General features: G+C 45.4%; 1 long non-coding RNA gene and 1 pseudogene across 2 annotated transcripts; one reads left to right on the plus strand and one right to left on the minus strand.

The window, feature by feature from the left end:
- The first annotated feature begins 1,260 nt into the window (after positions 1 to 1,260).
- LOC149326193 (uncharacterized) lies at positions 1,261 to 5,916 on the plus strand. Of its 2 annotated transcripts, none has more exons than XR_016286599.1 (3): positions 1,261 to 2,230; positions 3,652 to 3,789; positions 5,757 to 5,916. It is a non-coding gene; the product is annotated as an uncharacterized LOC149326193 (long non-coding RNA). The 2 variants fall into 2 exon arrangements; XR_016286598.1 differs by lacking the exon at positions 5,757 to 5,916 and adding an exon at positions 4,197 to 4,265.
- A 5,728-nt stretch (positions 5,917 to 11,644) lies between these two features.
- On the minus strand, positions 11,645 to 17,690 carry LOC149326194 (uncharacterized; annotated as a pseudogene).
- Between the last annotated feature and the right edge of the window lie 735 nt (positions 17,691 to 18,425).

The raw sequence follows: 18,425 nt of genomic DNA on the forward strand, positions 1-18,425 counted from the left end.
CCTGTCCTTTACTTCCTCACATCTCATTCAGTTTGCTTAGCACGCATGTGCTGATCGGTGAGTTGCTTAGTTGATAAACTCCCCGAGTGACTGAAATAATTCTGGGCTCTCCTGTATGGCATGCCTTATTACCACAGTGTTGATTTGGCAAGTTACATGGTTTTGTGACATGTGTGGTAAAGCAGTTCATTTGGGTTGCATTACCATGCATGCAAACATGTGGACAAGCAAAAGTTATAGCCAAATGTTGGAACTGTCATGTTGCTGTACATAAGGTTTCAACAAAATTGTGTCATAGCTGTTACTCACACAGGCTTTGAATAACTGAAAACCAAAGGCCATCGCTGAGGACAATGGAACAAAGGTTTATACATCTTTAAAAACAGCAGTTTAACCCAGTTCAGCAGTCTCATGCGTGGTTTCATCATTGGCTTTGCGTAGTGTGGTGTGCTTTTTAATTACTGGGCAGGCTCCATCCAGCCATATTCTTGACAGGGCTGTTATACGGCGCTGGAAAACGTGGCTGGCATAATTATCTTGCTTCCTTTTATTCCTGCCTTTTTATGCATACCCAAGGTGAACCCTGCCTTCAATATTGCAACGGATAATCTCCGTGAAGACGACGCAGAGGAAGTGCCCGGTGTGTGCGCGCTTGCCGCTCGGGGCTAGCTGTGATCTGTACCCTGTGCTCCGGTCGTCCTTGTGCCGACATAGACTTCGGGCCACGTAACATCTTTGGTGGAGGTGCTGGGTAAACGATCTCCACGCCACGCAGCTCCGAAGCGGTCGTCAGGCCGGGGCTACTACCATCATGGCTCCACCCGGCGAGTCACGAACCACTCCCTCTGCTCCCTCTGCTCCCTTCGTGGTCATGGCTCCTCCCCGTGACCCTGGTACCTTTTCTGGGAACGACGGCACCGATGTCGACGACTGGCTCAGCCTATATGAGCGAGTGAGCACCTATAACCGGTGGGATCCCACCGTGATGCTAGCGAATGCGATCTTCTATCTTAGTGGCACGGCCCGGGTCTGGTACGAAACCCACGAAGAAGAACTGACGAGCTGGGACATTTTTAAATGAAAGCTCCGTACTTTGTTTGACAGACCCGATGACCGGAAGCTCTCCGCGAAGAAGCAGCTCGCGTCGCGCGCCCAGTCGTCAACCGAAAGCTATGTGGCATATATCCAAGATGTCTTGGCGCTTTGCCACAAGGTCGACGCCGCCATGACCGAGTACGACAGTGAGCCAGATTCTGAAAGGGATTGCGGATGATGCTTTTAACTTACTGGTTTGCAAAGACTGCACCACCGTGGACGCAATCATAAAAGAATGCCGTCATTTCGAACAGGTTAAAAGCCGCCGAATTCCACAGCAGTTCTCTCGGCTCCCTAATACTGCCGCTACTTCTTCCTGTGAGGAACACCGATTACCGTCCCGCGCCTCTTCCGATGATGACCCCGTTGCCGGCACTGTGACCCGCATCGTTCGCCGCGAACTGGAAGCCCTTGCGCCTGTTCTGCCTCGTCCGACCGCACCTGATAACTCTCTACCCACCGTGTCGCTGATTCAGGCCGTCGTGCGTCAGGAACTCGCTAACCTGAACCTTCCTCCGGCTGTGTGCACCATCAGAAGCCCGGACACCCCCCAGCCACCTATCTCTGTTTATCGTCGCACCTATTATTCTCCGCAGCGTTATCGCAATCCAAATGAGTGGCGTACGGCAGACGACCGCCCCATCTGCTTCCGGTGTTCTCGCATTGGCCACAACGCCCGACATTGCCGCAGTCCATGGTCTTCACCAGCCCGCAACGTCTGCCCCTCCTTCTACAGTTCTACCTCGACCCGCACCTTCTCGCCCCGAGCCCCGTCCGAACCATCTGAAGCCGCCGTTCCCCCTCCACGCCGATTCTCCCGCTCGCCGTCGCCGCAGGGCCGCCGCTCTCGCTCCCCACAGTCGCCTTCAACCAGCCGCTCCCATTTGGAAAACTAAATGATGCAGCTCCCGGAGGTGACGCAGCATCAACGACCCAGACCACAAATCCGCTCTCGGCCTCTCGACCAAATCTCCTGGACGTCTTTATCGACCGTGTTCCTGTGCGCGCCCTGATTGACACCGGTGCTCAAATATCAGTGATGAGTGCTGCCCTCCGCGCCGTCGCCTACGCAAAGTCCTCACGCCTGCAATGTCCCGTGTGCGTGTCGCAGATGGTGGCACGCCTGTTGTCGACGGTACGTGTACCGCGCGCGTTACTATTGGCGGCCACAGTATACTGGTTCAATTCACCATGCTGACCACCTGTGCCCATGACCTGATTCATTCATTCACATCATTGCCTAAACTCGGTCCTGATGCTTACGAAGCAGTTCACTAATACATAGCATTAGCACTCAAGAACTACCCGCTAGCCTAAAGCTTGTGGTTACGTCTAAACCATCACACTGATCACATGGCTGAGCTGATCTTAAGTAATGACTCCGGTGGCAGGGTCCACTCACTAACAAGGGGGCCAGGTGATCCAGGTGAATTTTTTAGAAGTTTCGTGTTGTATGCTTAAGATTTTGAGTAATTGAGAAAATTTAAGTTTATTCTGCAGATGGTTGATTTCTTTTGTAATCCTGGTCTCCTTCCTTCTTTTGTCAGCTGTTGAAATTCAGGGGGTAAAAATCGGACTATATCTTTAAAGTTCAAATCGGGTTATTCAGCAAAACATTTTCTACTTCTTCTCTATAGGTCATTTTTTTATTTAATGGCAAATTGCTACAAGCGCTCGTTTTTTTTGTGATATAAAATGGTTTCGTTTTATCGTTATTTCATAAACAATATGACTGGCATGTCACACCGAAAAAATGTTTATCAAATCAGTATTTTGCATTTTATCTCGTTTATTACAATTATTTCCTGCATGCATTACAGTCTTCTGAAAACACTCATTCAAAATCATAGTGGCCATTTTGGAAGCAGTCTTCGATGAAGAGTCTTCGAGCAGTGTGTCATTGACTGAGGTAAAGCTCGATACAATCATTCGAGTAAGTCATGTTAAACACCACTGTATTGGCCTCTCGCTTTGGAAGCATAGTTTCAGAACTTATCCTCAGTTTAAGTCGCATCATGAAAAGCAAGCGCTAAATAGGTTTAAAATCGTCGGCGAACTGAAAATCTCTACTCTGAGTTGAGCGCAAGATATCTGCTAATTTTCATGCAGGTCTTTAGCTTTGTGCACCGGAAAACTACCTCCATTTCAAGGCGTGTTTTTGAGTAGAAGTGGGCTTTAACCTGACTTTCCGGAAATGTGCTAACAGGGCAAGAATTTGTTAAACTAGGGTTTTACTCCTAAAACAAAGGGCTTAATTATATTGATTGTATGGTGTCAAACTTAGCTGTGTGAGGGCAGTTGTATTGGAGGTATCTTGTGCTGTTATGTGAGGGTTTAGTTGTTTGAGTTACTTTGATAACAAATTCTTATAGCATTAATGTTTAAGATCCGCCAACTGTATATTCTAAACTTTATTATAATATGTGTATTCTCTCTTAAAAAGAGTTCTTTTTTGCTAATATTGTAATTTCTCACTAGCAGTGCTCTAGTGTGTGGTGAAATAATATCACACAGTTTAAAGACAAAATTTTAACAGCTTGTACTTTTTATTTTTAGCTGCTGCAGGAGAGTTTCCACAAGGCAGTATGGCCAACGTCGAGGATTCAATAAAATCATTGCCGAGACACGCGCCTGGAAGGCTTTCCGGAAGTCAAAGATGGAAGAAGTCAGCGTCTTCTGCCTGCCCATCTGAAGGTGTGTGTTCTGAGCAAATCATAATCACTAGCAGCCATAATTTGGTTCACTGATCAAACCCAGCCCCACTTTTCATTACAGCCTGCTTATACTTTAAGATGTCAGCCTCCACTTTTGAGATCAAAAAAGAAGGAAGCTATCCTTGTGCATTGCTCCACTACAGTTCTACAGTGGCAGTTTCTGTTAAAAGCTTTGAAGCTTATAAAGTTGCTGGAAAAAGTGTGCTTACAGTTGTGTGTGTGTAGATATATATATATATATATATATATATATATATATATATATATATATATATATATATATATAGATTGCTTGAGCATTCTTCAAGAATAGCTCTGTGGGTATGCATGGGCATGAATGATGCCTTGGCACATTCCTAATACTTGATTCCTTTTATTCTCTTCCAGGGAAAAGTGCGAGTCTTCAAAATTTACAATCCCCCTCCCATGCATAGTCTCATAATATAGCATTCTTACTGGCTCGTATGTACAGTCGTGCCTCATTGATGGTAATATGGACACTTCGGTTCCTGGCCAAATGTGTATGCAGCAACTCATTCATTGCAGTGAATCGTGATGAGAAACACTGCGGTTACTGCCTGCCTCTGGGCATAGTGGCGGGCCGTGAGGTGGGAATCGGACAATCTTGGAAGCTCGTAGTGCGTTATTGTAATCACAAAGACTTTAAATTAATGCCGTGGTACATGAATGGTGCATTTGAAGTGCCCAGAGGTACATGAGACTCGTGATGTTGCCTTATGGCCTGATAAAAGTTTCTGCTGCTACGACTGTTCACGTTCCAAGAACTATGCAGTTGTCGGCTGACAGCTGCTGCATGTGATTTTCAATGTAGCATAGGCTGCAGAGTGAGATAAGTCCAACGTAGGAAAGCCAACCTAAAGGTACACTGAGGGCAGCAGCCAATTATTCTTCTCAGTGAAAATTGATTTCGTGGCTCTTTCTGGCTGTGCACTGTGTCCAGGAGGAAAAGATACATTTATCGCCGAGAAAACTGTATCTAAAATTCTTCCCGCCTGCCGACTGAAACTCATGACGTCCGCACCGAAAAGAATGCGATGCTGCCGAGTTGCAGGGCATGGTGGTGGAGTGCATCCTCCGTGATCCCGCGGAATGTGGTGTCAACAAAATTGGTAAGCTTGATGATAATGTGCTCAGGATCGCTTCATCAGTGACTAGGGTGAAAATACACACATGCAGCAGCTGCCGTGTGCAGATGATTTCCGAGCTCTGACACGCGTGCCTTAATTATTCCTGAGGCCTGCCTTTTTGTTGGCTCCATCGACCGGAGCATTCTTGCGGGCTTGCGCCAATGGATAGTTTCTTCACTCAAGTTCAACTGTCTCCCTGCTGCCTGGTTCCTGCTTTCCAGCGCATATTCAACGGCACGGAACTTGAGTTTTGCATCGTAACTTCTTTGCCTCGCACGCGGCGTCATGTTGAGCATGAACAACACACGAGACTTCATGTGAATATGACACTGGAATCAAGGCTTCCGAGAATGTGACCGGCCTGAATGCAGCGGCGGCGCGCTTCGTGCCGCCACTGCATTATGTTCGGTTGTTGCCGGATTATTTTATTCTACCCACAGGATGAGATTTTGAAATACAGTTTTAGCACAGCATGATCCTCCTTCTGCTACAATGAATCGCTTACGCATGCGTGGAAGCGATTCTGCATGCGAATGCGCAAATGTCAGTTGGCTCCGTACAAAAGCAACTGTGCTGCACTCAATTCTTTTACTCCTTTACAAGCAAGGAGAGAAGCATGTGCGCTGAAAAGTGGGAGCTGTCAGTAGAGCTGAATGTTACTTCATCATAGCAGGCAGATTGCACACGGCATGTTGTTTCTTTGTTGCATTCTTTTTCTGGTACTTTTTCTTTCCTAAAAGTACACTTCTTATGTTAACTGTGCATTAACAGAATATTATTCACTTATTTTGTTTTGCAGATGGCAACTGAAATGTGAGCCATAGCAGTCCCATTGTAACCCATAGCAGCCAGTGCCACCTTTGGGCAAGGGCAATGAAATGTCACAACAGTCAGCCACTGAAGTCTCTGGATCTTTCACAGGAGCTGCACATAAACCTTCATGTTTAACAGTATTGTGTCTGCACACCACACGAACTGATGTGCTTTGTTATTCACCTGTGTTTCTTGTTGATGCTTCAGACAACCCTATATTTTTGCCATTTTTTAGTGTCAAACTAGAGAGGTACAGATGCCAAATATTCAGGTTCTAATTATTGGTAGGGATGATGTGCAGGGCATCATAAATGGCAAAGCTGGAGGTGCCTAAGGGTGCCTCAGATGATTCTCTAGAGTGCTGTCTTCCACTTGGAGTGTCTTCTTGTGAGCTGAGGCATCTATGGTTTGTATGCAAAACTGCTGCCAGTCGCTTGCAGTCACAGGCAGTGACTCATTCACTGCTTTGTCATCTCATGCTACTCAGAGCCACCACAAGATAAGTGCGCTTGGAACATATGACAGAGCAGCAAGAGGCTCATGGTTTTTTTTTTTTTGAGCGCACATGACTTCTACCATCTACCGCTGACACCGCAGTGCACAGAACTCTCAGAGAATGCCACCCTTTCATCATTTTTCATGCATCAGGCACTGTCATCAGTGGTAAAAACAAATGAAAGCTTGGTGATTTTGCTTTTGTGCACTTTGCTGGTTAAATTTCACACACACTGTTTGATGCACCTTTTTTCTTTCTCAAGTTTTAGGGGACTGATTTTTTTTATGTTGAAATGGTTATCCACATAGTACTCGGCCGTTCGCTTATGGTTCATGTACATCAAGCTTTGCTGTAAGATCTTTCAAGTCATGTTTCATGTGTTTCTTGATACATTGTTTGAGATTATCGGGGAGATTTTTTTTTCTTTTGAAGTTGTAATGGCCATCTTTGAACGGCTGTACCATAATTCTGCAGTGATATTGTCTGTTATTTTGGTATTTTATTTCTAAAGTGCATTTGATTTTTGGCACTGTTTGCAAGACATTACCAAATAACATCCAAGTATAAATGTACTGCATGGTTTGTGCTAGGTGTTGAACACAACCAGTCAACTTTTCATAGCCGCTCAACCAGCTGTGGCATTTCTGTAATTAACGAAATACTAGTCATATTTGTTATTCTAGTTTTTAATGCATATTCAAGTTTGTTTTAGTTTTACTGCTTGTTGCTTACCAGTAAACTTGTTGCAGGTGCATCTAGTTTATTAACTTTTAGTCTTGTGTTCCTTCAATATCAAAGCCTTTATTGTACACTTGATCGATGATACTAGTCATTTGTTTTAAACGATGTCCTATTTTTACTTTTTGTGGATCATATATTATGGGTACTATGTAAGCAGTTCACCTAATCTTGTCTTGGTTCCACTAGTCAGAGTGCAATTTTTGTTTTCAGCAAGCCTGGAAGCCATGCTCTTGTATTTTTTTGGTGCCAGTTTTGCATTCTTATGAACGTACGTTTCTTATGTACTGTGCCTTGCAAGTATTCGCATGGCCATCATGTCTTCATGTTTGAATTGTGAAATACTTTGTGCCTTTTCCTAAATGGTAGTTTACTGGTCATTAGTGGCAATATCTTTATTGTTTAACTGGGACTGCAGTTGCAGTGTTCTTTGCTGGGATACTTCGAAATAAAGTGCAATTTTCAATACTCGTTTCACTAAAAACTGTGTAATAGTAAAGCATGCACGCATTTATGCACCCATCATTTGGCATTTCTCAATGCATTTTTTTATGTTGCTACTTTTCAACTTGATACAGTGTGCAGTCATGTGTAAGAAAACAAATTTGTAGTATGAAATGAACTGTCAATTTTTGCTTAGTATATGTTGATGCCAGTGTGCATGAAAGCTGCTATACCGCAGAAGGACAAGAACGGCTTCCTCACTACAGTTACTGCATGTTTAACTCCTGCTGTACAAGGAAGCCAGTTTTTTATGCTCAGATCGAGACAATTTTCCAGAGTGCCATGGTTTGTTGTGTGTCAGTGACACGTTCAGGACATTTTTTTATCAAAAGAGGCGTATTGATGCAGTCTGTAATGTTTCAGCAATACTAACTGTTGGCCCCTTGGTCAAGAAAGCTCATTTCTGAGTGTGTAAACTCAATGACTCGCATCCCACCAGCTGTCAGTTTGTGCATTGTTGAATGCCACTGGCACTCTTCCAGCAGACAGCAGATGCGGAAACATGCCATGTTTCCACATCTGCCATGCGGAAACAATACAGTAAGCCAATACAGTAAGTATTGCTGAAACACTACAGACTGCATCAATATCCCTCTTTTGATCAAAAAGAAATGTCCTGTAGACATCTGCCAGTCAGAAAGTTTGGTCCGGGGGGTAGTGTTCGAACGTCCTGCATGCGACGACCGGGTTTTGATGTCCTCTGAATGTCCCTTGCTCAAACGACAATTTTCCACGGGACGTCTTGTGGCTGTTCAAAAAAGGAACATCAGTTGCCAGACGTCTGAATATCCGATTTTGGCGTCCATGGGACTCTCACTGGACTACCATTTTGTTTGCGCCGGACATCCATCGGCAACCGATGTACATCTGTTGGACATTTACGGACCTCTACAGATGTCCAGCGGATGTTCAGACATTCGTTGCCAGGCATCCGTTGGATGCTCGACAGCTTTTCGTGGTCCAATAGGAAGAGCACCATAGAATTCATTTGTACTGCTTTGGAGTGTTAAACTCCACATGTATGCTGCTTTCATCATTTTTCCACAGCAAGACAGGCCATATGTGAAGCTTGCAACGTGAACAAAGGCCCCATTCAAGGCAGTGAGTGGATCAGCAAAGTGAACTTTAGTTAGATGTGCTTCTTTGACAGAAGCACTGTCTGCGGCTATAGAAGTTGCGAAGAAACAGTGGTCATATCTGCATGCAATTAGGGGTGGCAACAGGAAGGATGGATACATTGGGCTTCTTCGATTTACCGAGCTCTGATAGTCCTCGGGCAGTTCGCGGTTTCCTGTCAGGCAGGAAGCTACGTCATGATCACGTGCGAGCGGTGCTGGCTGGCAGCCCGCGGGCAGTCAGCGCAGAGGGAAGAGGGGAGCGATGCCGCTCGAGAAATTTGGCGCGCTTTTTGTAGCAGACCACATGTTGGAGTCTGATAGCTCCGACTCTGAGGAATCCGATGACGACGATTTTGGAGACACATTTGTAATGTGCCTTCTGCTTTCGCAGTTGGAACGCAAGGACCGACACAGGGTGAAGTTGTATGTGGAAGAGGTTGCGCCGCGCTACTTGGACTTCGAGTTCAGGAAGCTTTTTCGACTATCACGATCAACCGCGGCGACTCTAGTGGACGAGTTCCAGCACTCCTCTTTCTACCCCGAAGGCCTAAGAGGGAGGCCAAAAATCGCAGCCGAGAAAACTGTCCTGATCGCTCTCACTTACATCGGGACCCAATGTGCGCTCTATCAGATCGCCGACAAATTTGATGTCAGCGAATCAACCGCCCACGTCGCCATAAACAGAGTCCTGGACTTTCTATGGTCTGTAGGTGGAAGGGAGATCCGCTGGCCGGATCGTGAAGAGCAGGCTCTCAACAAGCGGGCATTTCGTGCTCTGTACACTCGCCACAGAGAGCCTGTTGGCCTGCCAGACGTCATTGGTGCCATTGATGGGTGCCATGTCCGTATTTCGAGGCCGTCGGAATCGGAGGAGAGCTATTATAATCGCAAGAAATTTCACTCAATATTACTGCAAGGCGTGTGCGATGCGGACATGATGTTCACAGACGTGTTCATCGGATTCCCTGGGAGCGTTCATGACGCCCGAGTCCTACGGCACAGCTTCCTGTTCGAAGAGGCAGCTTCAAAATGCGAAGGTAAGTTCGCACTTTGTAACCTGAAAACTTAAGGGCGCTCTGTAGAGGCATTATGAAAATAAATAGAAAAAAGAAAAAAAAGCGGGGGTTGGGGGGGGGGGGGGGGGGTTTGCCGCGCATAATTGAGCCGAGTGCGAAAAAGGGCTTTATGCTGTTTGTCACTTTCGTGTATCTCAGTTCCTGCTCTTCAAAATGAGTCTCGGGGGTGTTCTTTCTAATGCTGAGTTGATATTGTTTCGTGACCCCTCTCTCCGTCACAAGCTGTGTGTCAAAGTACAGATTCAAATAATATTAAAACATCAATACCTGCAAAACAAATCTCACTCTTTGGTCAGAGTGCCTACAAAGACCTTCCACAAGGCTCAAATTTTTTTTGAGGTGGCGGGGAGCAGGTGTGGAACAGGTGTCAGCGTTAGTTTGTGGCATCACAGTTGGAAGCTTCTGAACTAAGGGCACAGAAATGGAAAACATAAAAAATTGATCAGCACAGGAACATGTATGCTACATGGCTGAGAAACTTTGTGGATCATCAGGACTGAGACGAAAACCTGTAGTAATATAGTTTCCTTTATCAACACGAATCTACAAAGAAAAAAAAACACATACCTTTCTACTGATTCTCTATGAGTGAACATATGCAGTTGTGATGTATGACATATACAGTAGTGGAGAGTACTTTATAGTCATGGTAACCATTTGCTGCATTTCCAGGCGGCTACCTGCTAGGAGACGCAGCTTACCCGCTCTTGCCATGGCTTCTGCCTCCATATCGCCAGACAGGAGCTTGGAAACCATGGATGGCTGCTTTCAACAGTGCCCATACTAGGCAACGAGTCGTCATTGAAGGCACCTTTGGCCTCGTCAAAGCAAGATTTCAGCGCTTGAATTACATTGACGTGTGGGATGTATCCAAGGCTGCATATGTCGTCATGGCAGCATGTGTGCTCCAGAATATGGCAAGGCGCCGTGCTGACACACTGGAGGATTTGCCAGATACCACTGACATAGAGGCCGACGATGAAACCACCCTTGAAACACATGAAGCACCTTCTTTTGCTGTTGCTTTACGGGACAGCATAGCACAAAATCTATGAAGTGGTGAAACCAAGAACCAGGGCTTGCCAATTTGTTGAGCAAAATCTGCATGAACTGTGCCAGGTGACATTTTCAGATATGTACTCAAGACTGAGCCAAAACTATTGTGTGATATTTTTATTGAAAATGTAAATAATACTGTTTGAAGTCACATTGCAATGTAACTTGATTGCAAACAAATCAATGTAAATAAAAAAGTTTCCACTAACATCTGTTAACCGGAACAATAAATAAAAATACACAACATATATTATTCAGGAACAAGTTATAGAATGCTTTTAACTGAACACAGAACCGTTTAAAAGATCAACATGGGAGAAGTAATGTTAGAGTACAGTGAATAAAATTAGGCATTCAATAAAAGCTAGCAAGGTAACATGTACTTATGCCCCTGGAAAAACATGAAAAGTATGGAACTAAAAGTTAAATATTGCAATTCTTAATGTATGGAAAAAATAATTTAATTTATTGTTTCTACAATCTTCTGCGAGATCTTAGCACGGTGGTCATACAATATAAATGACAGCAAATGCTGGAAACAACAATCCAAGGATGTTTCAGTAAAAAGGAAATTAGCAAAAAGCACGGACAGGAATGCAAAAGATACAAAATTGCTTACAAAGTTGCTTCATTATGAAAAACTAAACACCAAACAAATGCACAGAAATGATGTGAAGATGTTGTGAATGGGATTACTGTAAGCAATAGACATCTTTGCGGGCTAGCTGCTGACGAAGCAGCATGAGGTGAGCAGAGCAATCTTAAACACTTGTCCAGAGGACGAAGAATGAGAACGAACACAGCGCTCTGTTCATTCGCATTCTTTGTCCTCTGTGTGTGTCTCAGATTGCGCTGTTCACCTCATGATGCTGTAAGTAATTATAAGCTACTCAACAGGCTCAACATTTGCTGTGGAGTGCCGACACTCGAATCTTGCAGCAAATTTTTCGAGAGCAGCAAGTCGCTCAACATGGGCCTGCCTGCGAGCAGCCATGCGGTCCTCATGCCTTTTTTGACGGTTCAGCTCAGCTTCACGAAGGTGGCTTAAGAAGCCCTGTACCACAGCACGTGTTGAGTCCAGACGTGCCCTCTTTGCAGTGGTTGTTTCAGTGCGCAGTGGCTCTTGGAATGAGTTGTCAGGTACTTCCCTGCCACCGGTGCTTTGGTCTCCTACGGTTGGACTCTGCTGAACGCTGACGGTAGTGGGTTGCAGACATTATGGGCTGTAAATACACAGTGGCAATGAAAAAGGATCACTTGAGTAAAGCTGGCGTTAACTGAAAGATCTTGAACAAAACTGGCATTTCTCATGATCTACCTGTATAAATGTTTTACAGCTTCATTTAAAACCCTTAGTACTTCATTAACACAGCACTGACAACTTAAATTTGGTTCGTGCTTTCTTCGTTTCCACATGATGTTCGCTTACGAGATCCAAATCAATTTTTTTTCCCATGTTGTTTCGGTACGTTTTACCAGGCTGTGATGTAAACATTCTGGGTTGGTATAATACAACGATTCCTTCCCAATTCAGTTCCATTTTTTAATTTCATGCCTTGAAGCGGCACCATGCGATAATCGTTGATTCTGCCTAGGTTATCACTCTGGCTCTTGAGGCTAGGCTGGCGTTACCATTATACTGAATTAAAACAGATCACATCACAGTTTTTCTATGCCTGACGTAGGCTATACTTAATGTTTATGTCAAAGCCAGGTGAAACCAAACGAGCACGAGAAAATATTCAAGTTGCAAACGAGTGCCGCTATGTGACCTAAGTTCTCGAATTAATTCATGCGCATTACAAAGAAAACACGCAAGCAAAATCTGCCAAAAAACAGTGCCAGAAATTAACACTGCGAAAAGAAAAAATTGTCGGCTTACGGAACATTCGGCAGAAAAAAAAACAAAAAAACAATCCCAGCATGGTTTCTCCGCAGTTTCTTTCTGCTGCTTCCACAAATATATAACTTTAAATAAAACCAGTGGCGCGGGAGTAAATTAAGAGGCCATAAACTTACTCAGTGTCTTGGGTCCGCGCAACCCCGGGCCCCAGCAAACACGGCGGGTTCACGGCGTGGCTCTTGTCCAGCAGCTCACTCAACTCCCTGGGCATAACAAATAATGAACCCACCGACATATGTTAGCATGCGTGTCAGTTTGTCAGGTCTTTATATGTCAACTGGGATGAGAATCATATAACAGTATACACTCACTCTTCAAACTCGCATGTCCGACGGTCATTGCCAGAGCGAGAGTTGTGCTCTCGCACTCGCTTGTATGCTCTCTCAAGCGTACGCCACTTGTTTTCAACTTGGCTAGGTGCTAGGTTGCCTCCGAAAACGTCGTTCAACCTGGCCGCCAGCATCTCCCACATCTGTTTTCTCGTCTTTAGACGCCTTGCCGGGTTTTCTTTAAATTCTTTATAGAGCTGGATCAGGACCAAAGTCTTCTGTCTCGGCCAAAGTTCATCCGAGGCGCTGTCCGAGCCTACGGCGGCTGTTTCCTGGCCGCTGAAGTCGGCGCTGTCCGAGCCTACGGCGGCTGTTTCATGCCCGCGAAAGTCGGCGCTTTCTGCGCCTGTACCTGCAGAGTCGAGAAGGGCAATCCGCAGTCGAACGCCACCTGCAAAATGTGATATGCTTAGCTAGTAAATGCGACAAGAAGTATATGGCACTTGGTAATGCGGTATTGTACTTGGAACTATAGTACTATGGCAGGCGCATGCAAAGTAGTACGTACCGTCGTGACATACACCGGCAATCCTTCTTCTATGACGGGCATGCCGTCCGGGCCAAGCTGCGGGTGCGCGCGCGTCTCGACTCCGTCGAGCAAAATTGTTTCGGAGGCCAAGTCGCGCAGCCGTCCGCGTCAAAAGAAGGGGAGCGAAAGCGCGCGTAAATTGGCGCGGATGTGCCAAATGCGCATGCGCTTCGTCTGCTAGCTTCTCAGGCAGCTTCGTCTGCTAGCTGCCGGCTCGTGTGGGTCCCAGCAGCTCCGGCAGTCCGCGGTGAGCCAGACGGAGAAAATCGAGTGCGCTTCCGGCAGGTTGCGGACTGGTGGGCGGAGCTTCGCGCCCTGCCGGAGAAAAACGAGCTTCGGGCCGGCGTCGTGGTGAGTCCGCGGTGAGTCCGGGACTGATAATCGAAGAAGCCCATTGTGGGCATTGTCACTGGCAGATAGGGCAGCTTCCTGGACAAATGAAGCTTCTCGTTTACACTTCTCTCAAAAAGGCAACACCCAAAAAGAAACAACGAAATACTGAACCATATTTTAATCAAGGACTGAGGCATTTCCAGTGTTGGCAGGTGAGCAGACTGCCACAAAGCCGTCCTCAGACAAACAGATAGACAAATGCACAATGGCTAAATGCGGGGAATGGCCACTATGAGTTCTGCAAACTACAACTACAAGTCTGGTTGACAACATGGGCCCCTTCATGATTCAAAGATATTTTTCAGCCATCCTCAGAGAAAACGTTGATAGAAGATCTAGTAGCTTATTTCTTCGTGGGCAACAAACAAGGCGATGAACTGTAAAAAAAAAGATAATCTAACATAGTCTTACAGCCCATTACATAGTCTGGAATTGTAAAGTTACTTTCAGGATCAGCAATGGGGGCAAGTTTTTTTTTATTTGAAGTGCACATAATGCTACCACCTTTCAGAAACACAAAAACATCACAAGGAAAACCAGTGCAAGCAAAACTCTGCAATCAGCTCATACAAACTGATAACCTTCACTTATGCTTACTAGTACAGCCTTAGAATGGCTTTTCTCACAGGTGCCAGTGGCATCAGCAAAGTTGCTGAAATGAACGTTGAAGCTATGCATTTGTTTTAAAGCGAGTACAAATGGGCAGATTTACCCAATGTTTTCTGTTAATTCAAGACTGCTATAAGCACCTAAACCACACTGCAGAGCTCCTGTGTGGCCAGTGATGCAGCGATGATATCCGGTGAGCGTAGCTCCTCTGGTGGCACGTTCAGCGGGGACGAGCAGCTGACGGGCGGCAGGTGGCAAAAGCCGCTGCAGTTTCCGGCGCAACGGCACTGCGCCCACCGATAATGCCCAGGCTGACAAGCATGCCAAAGTCGGCAGCACCAGGCTGGCAAACGCAAGGAAGGTCACCTGGATCACAAAGGAAAGTGGATTAGATAGCTGCACCGTAGTGCAGTCACTCAAGCCAGCTCTACCTCGACTTTCGTTAGGGCTATGAGGGACACAATACTGAAGGGCTTCGGGAAGTTCGACCACCTGGGGTTCCTTAATGTGCACTGACAATGCACTGTACACGGGCCTCTAGGATTTCACCTCCATCGAAATTTGACTGCCATTGCTGGGATGGAACCCGTGTCTTTCGGGTCAGCAGCCGAGCACCATAACCACTGAGGCAGCACACTCGGGGAACAGGAGAAACGAGTTGGCTCACAGTACAGCTCGAGGTTATGTCAGCCGAGCAATGAGCTGGGCTGAGTCCTCGAATTTCACGAGAGATGCCTTTAGTATATCCTTTGACGACACTAATCATTTTAAACTGGAAAGGAGGATATATCTGCTACCGGACAGGAAGCTCGACAAAAGGCAGGAGGTAATGTGGCATTGACACCAGACGCGAGCCTTCTTTAGCCCGTAGAAACTAGCACTCATGCACCCAGCGCAATACAATCCAACTTGCAAAGAATGCGGCATGACAGCCGGATATGATCACATTCTATGGAGCTGCAAAAAGGCGCCGCCATCAGCGGACCTCCTACTACGAGTCCCTTCTCTGCACTGGTGGGAGGCTATACTGGCCGACTCAGACCCGCTGACGCAGGTACCGGCCACTAAGGGGGCTCACAAGTTTGCTTAGAAAATTAAAAAGAATACCAGAACTCCAAAAAAGCTAGAACTACTATTATTAAGCGATGAAAATGGGTTTTTCCTAACACTGATTTGTTATGAAATGTGAGCGTCCTGATAAAGTGGAGGCTTACATCTGCACTAAATGTATGACACTATGGTCAATGAAGCTTCCAGCAGAAATAGTTGGTGTGAATGCATGACAGTAGAAATTGAATTGTTTCAGGAAATGGAGAGACAGCTTTTTGTCACCTAGTGTGCCACAGCTTGTGGGGGTAGTTATGGCACAAAACTTAAGGATCACTGCTACCATCAGTTACTCTGTAACTGTTTCTGCAGCCAATCAAGTCTTGGAGGTAAGAAATTCTGAATACTCAGTTTTTCTCCCCTGCAGGGTTCAGTACACTAGAGGGACTAATTAGTTTTTGAAGAAATAAACCAAAACTACGCAAAATAAAAGTGTTCACATGCATGTGATCATCAGAGAATCTTTTTCAGATCAAATGCAAAAAAATTTCTGGAACAGTTTTGAAAAATGAAGCAGATTAAATGCAGCCACAATGAGGCTGTGTGTGGTTGATAAAAACAATATGGTATAACAGACCCTCAATGAGTTGCATCCCAAGCAGCACACTACATCAGGGCTAATCTGTATAGCTACAGGGTGTGCCCCCTACTTCTTTTTGTGTTTTACAGTACCAAAAAACTTCTATATGTAGAGCACCTGAATGGCCATGTGCAGTCTCTCATACAGCCCAGTCTGCTGCAACATACACTGACAAAGAGCACTGCAGTATCAAGAACTGTAGAATGGTGCCAAAGCAAAGGAAGACAGATTTAGGACGCCTTCCCACAGTAAGCACTTTCTAGCCTCCTGCCATCTACAAACTGCATGCCCGCACTATGAAGTCATACCAATACACTGAAGAGAAGATTCTTCCACACAAAATAAATGGAAGTAACGCATTTGCACAGCCTAGGGTGGATGGGTGCATCTTGAAAGAAAACTGCAAAACCTGATTAAGGACAGGAGGAGAATCACAGGAGAGTTTATTCTTTCTGCACAGTTTTCTTTCAAGATATAAAATAACATAGGCCTTAACAGTCTTTGTATTAAAGTAAAAAAAGAATGACTTCTCAACTAGCACTTTGAACCACCACATGAGAAATTCTCTTTATATTTGTTACATGTTACCTTGCAAAATATTTGCATGGTCTCTCTGCATTAGGCTTATATACTGAAACCACGCACCATAAAAGACCTGCTTGCACTAGTTTCAATGACTGTCACATGACACACTTGGCAATTAACTGATTTCATTTCATTTATTTCATCCTTAAAGGCCCGAGGGCATTACATTAGGAGGTGCTACAGTTGGGGTTAAATACAATTAAGCATGTTGAAGGCAGGCACAATTAACACAAACACTACAAATTATAAAAGACAAGAAAAATAAATAAATAAAGAGCTCATACTGCGCGCCATTCACCTGGCAATAAATTCTTCCTCTACTGAGGAACAAATCGTGTGGAGACTGTGCCTGTAGCCCGCTCTAAAATTTCTACAGCCAGAAAGGAAACCCCTCCGGATGTGTAAAGAAAAAAAAACAACCTGAAAACCCAGATAAAAAGATCTGCATGCCACCAGCTGGGATACTAGTGCACACTTATGGCAATTACCAATATTATATCCAGAAACACGTACGCTGGAAGAATCAAGAAAACAATAATGTATATAGCATACTGGACAAACAAAACTACAGTTACATGTTTACATTGAAAGAAATTTGTCTTCACCTGCATCAGCTCTACTTAGGGATTGCCTTAGGTTACAATCTGGCAATATATGACATCTCCGCCAAGGTGGCCACGAAACAGAGCCACGCAAGTGTCTTAGCGGAGCTGTCAGGATCCTCTGTGACGCTCAAAAAGATTAATTCCGGAGATCCGGCTGCACTCAGCCCCCCGTGCAGACTCCACTCACGGTACACAGCAGTCAGGACCTCCGTGAAAGGGACTGCAGCACCAACGAACGAATCACCTCTGCCTCCATCTTGCGCACAACCACAAAAACGCCCGCTTGCACCATTACACCGACTCCCGCCGCATGCCCTTTCCCACACACTCTGTCCTTTCAGATTAAATGTTTTCACCACCACCACCAACGTTACTAGACTAGGTTGTTCTAGTAACGTTGACCACCACCACCACCACCGGGTGCGAACGGGCGGGAAGCATTACGGGCGTGGGCAACACTGGCCGTGGCCGCTTAGCTGCTGCGGCTAGCGAACAGAAACATGCTTACAGGTGTTGTAAAACATGTGAAAATGACTTAAAGGTGTATTTGTGCACGCGTGTTTTAAAAGATCTCTACACAAGTTCTCTTTGAATAAGACTATTACTTACACAATAATACATTTGCGCAAGAAGATATGTGCTCTCACAAATTTGTCAACAAAGTAGCGCCGCTTTGCGTGTTTGAGAATATGGCATCTTCGCAAAGCTGCTTCCTTGCAGGTGAAACTCAAAGCACTGACTTTGTCGATAAAGGCTTGTTTTTGTTTTTGGACCCTTACGTCCGTTTTTGATCGAGGGTACACATAAACTTCTCTTATGTGATATGTTATTCTAAGAGGCTTTGTAAGGAAAGGAAAATACAGGGGCCACTTTGGCTCCCTAGAGTAGAGTTTGGCAAAACGGCTCACTTCAGTGAGCGGCTCAGAACGGCTCCGCTCACTGAAGTGAGCCGGCTCATTTGAGCGGCTCACCGTCTCACTTAAATCTGCAACAGTGAGCCGGATGTTTTGAGTGAGCCGTCCCTAGT

Source organism: Amblyomma mixtum, chromosome 10 (genome assembly GCF_055824585.1).
Source record: "Amblyomma mixtum isolate Tamu chromosome 10, ASM5582458v1, whole genome shotgun sequence".
NCBI classification, from domain to species: Eukaryota; Metazoa; Arthropoda; class Arachnida; order Ixodida; family Ixodidae; genus Amblyomma; species Amblyomma mixtum.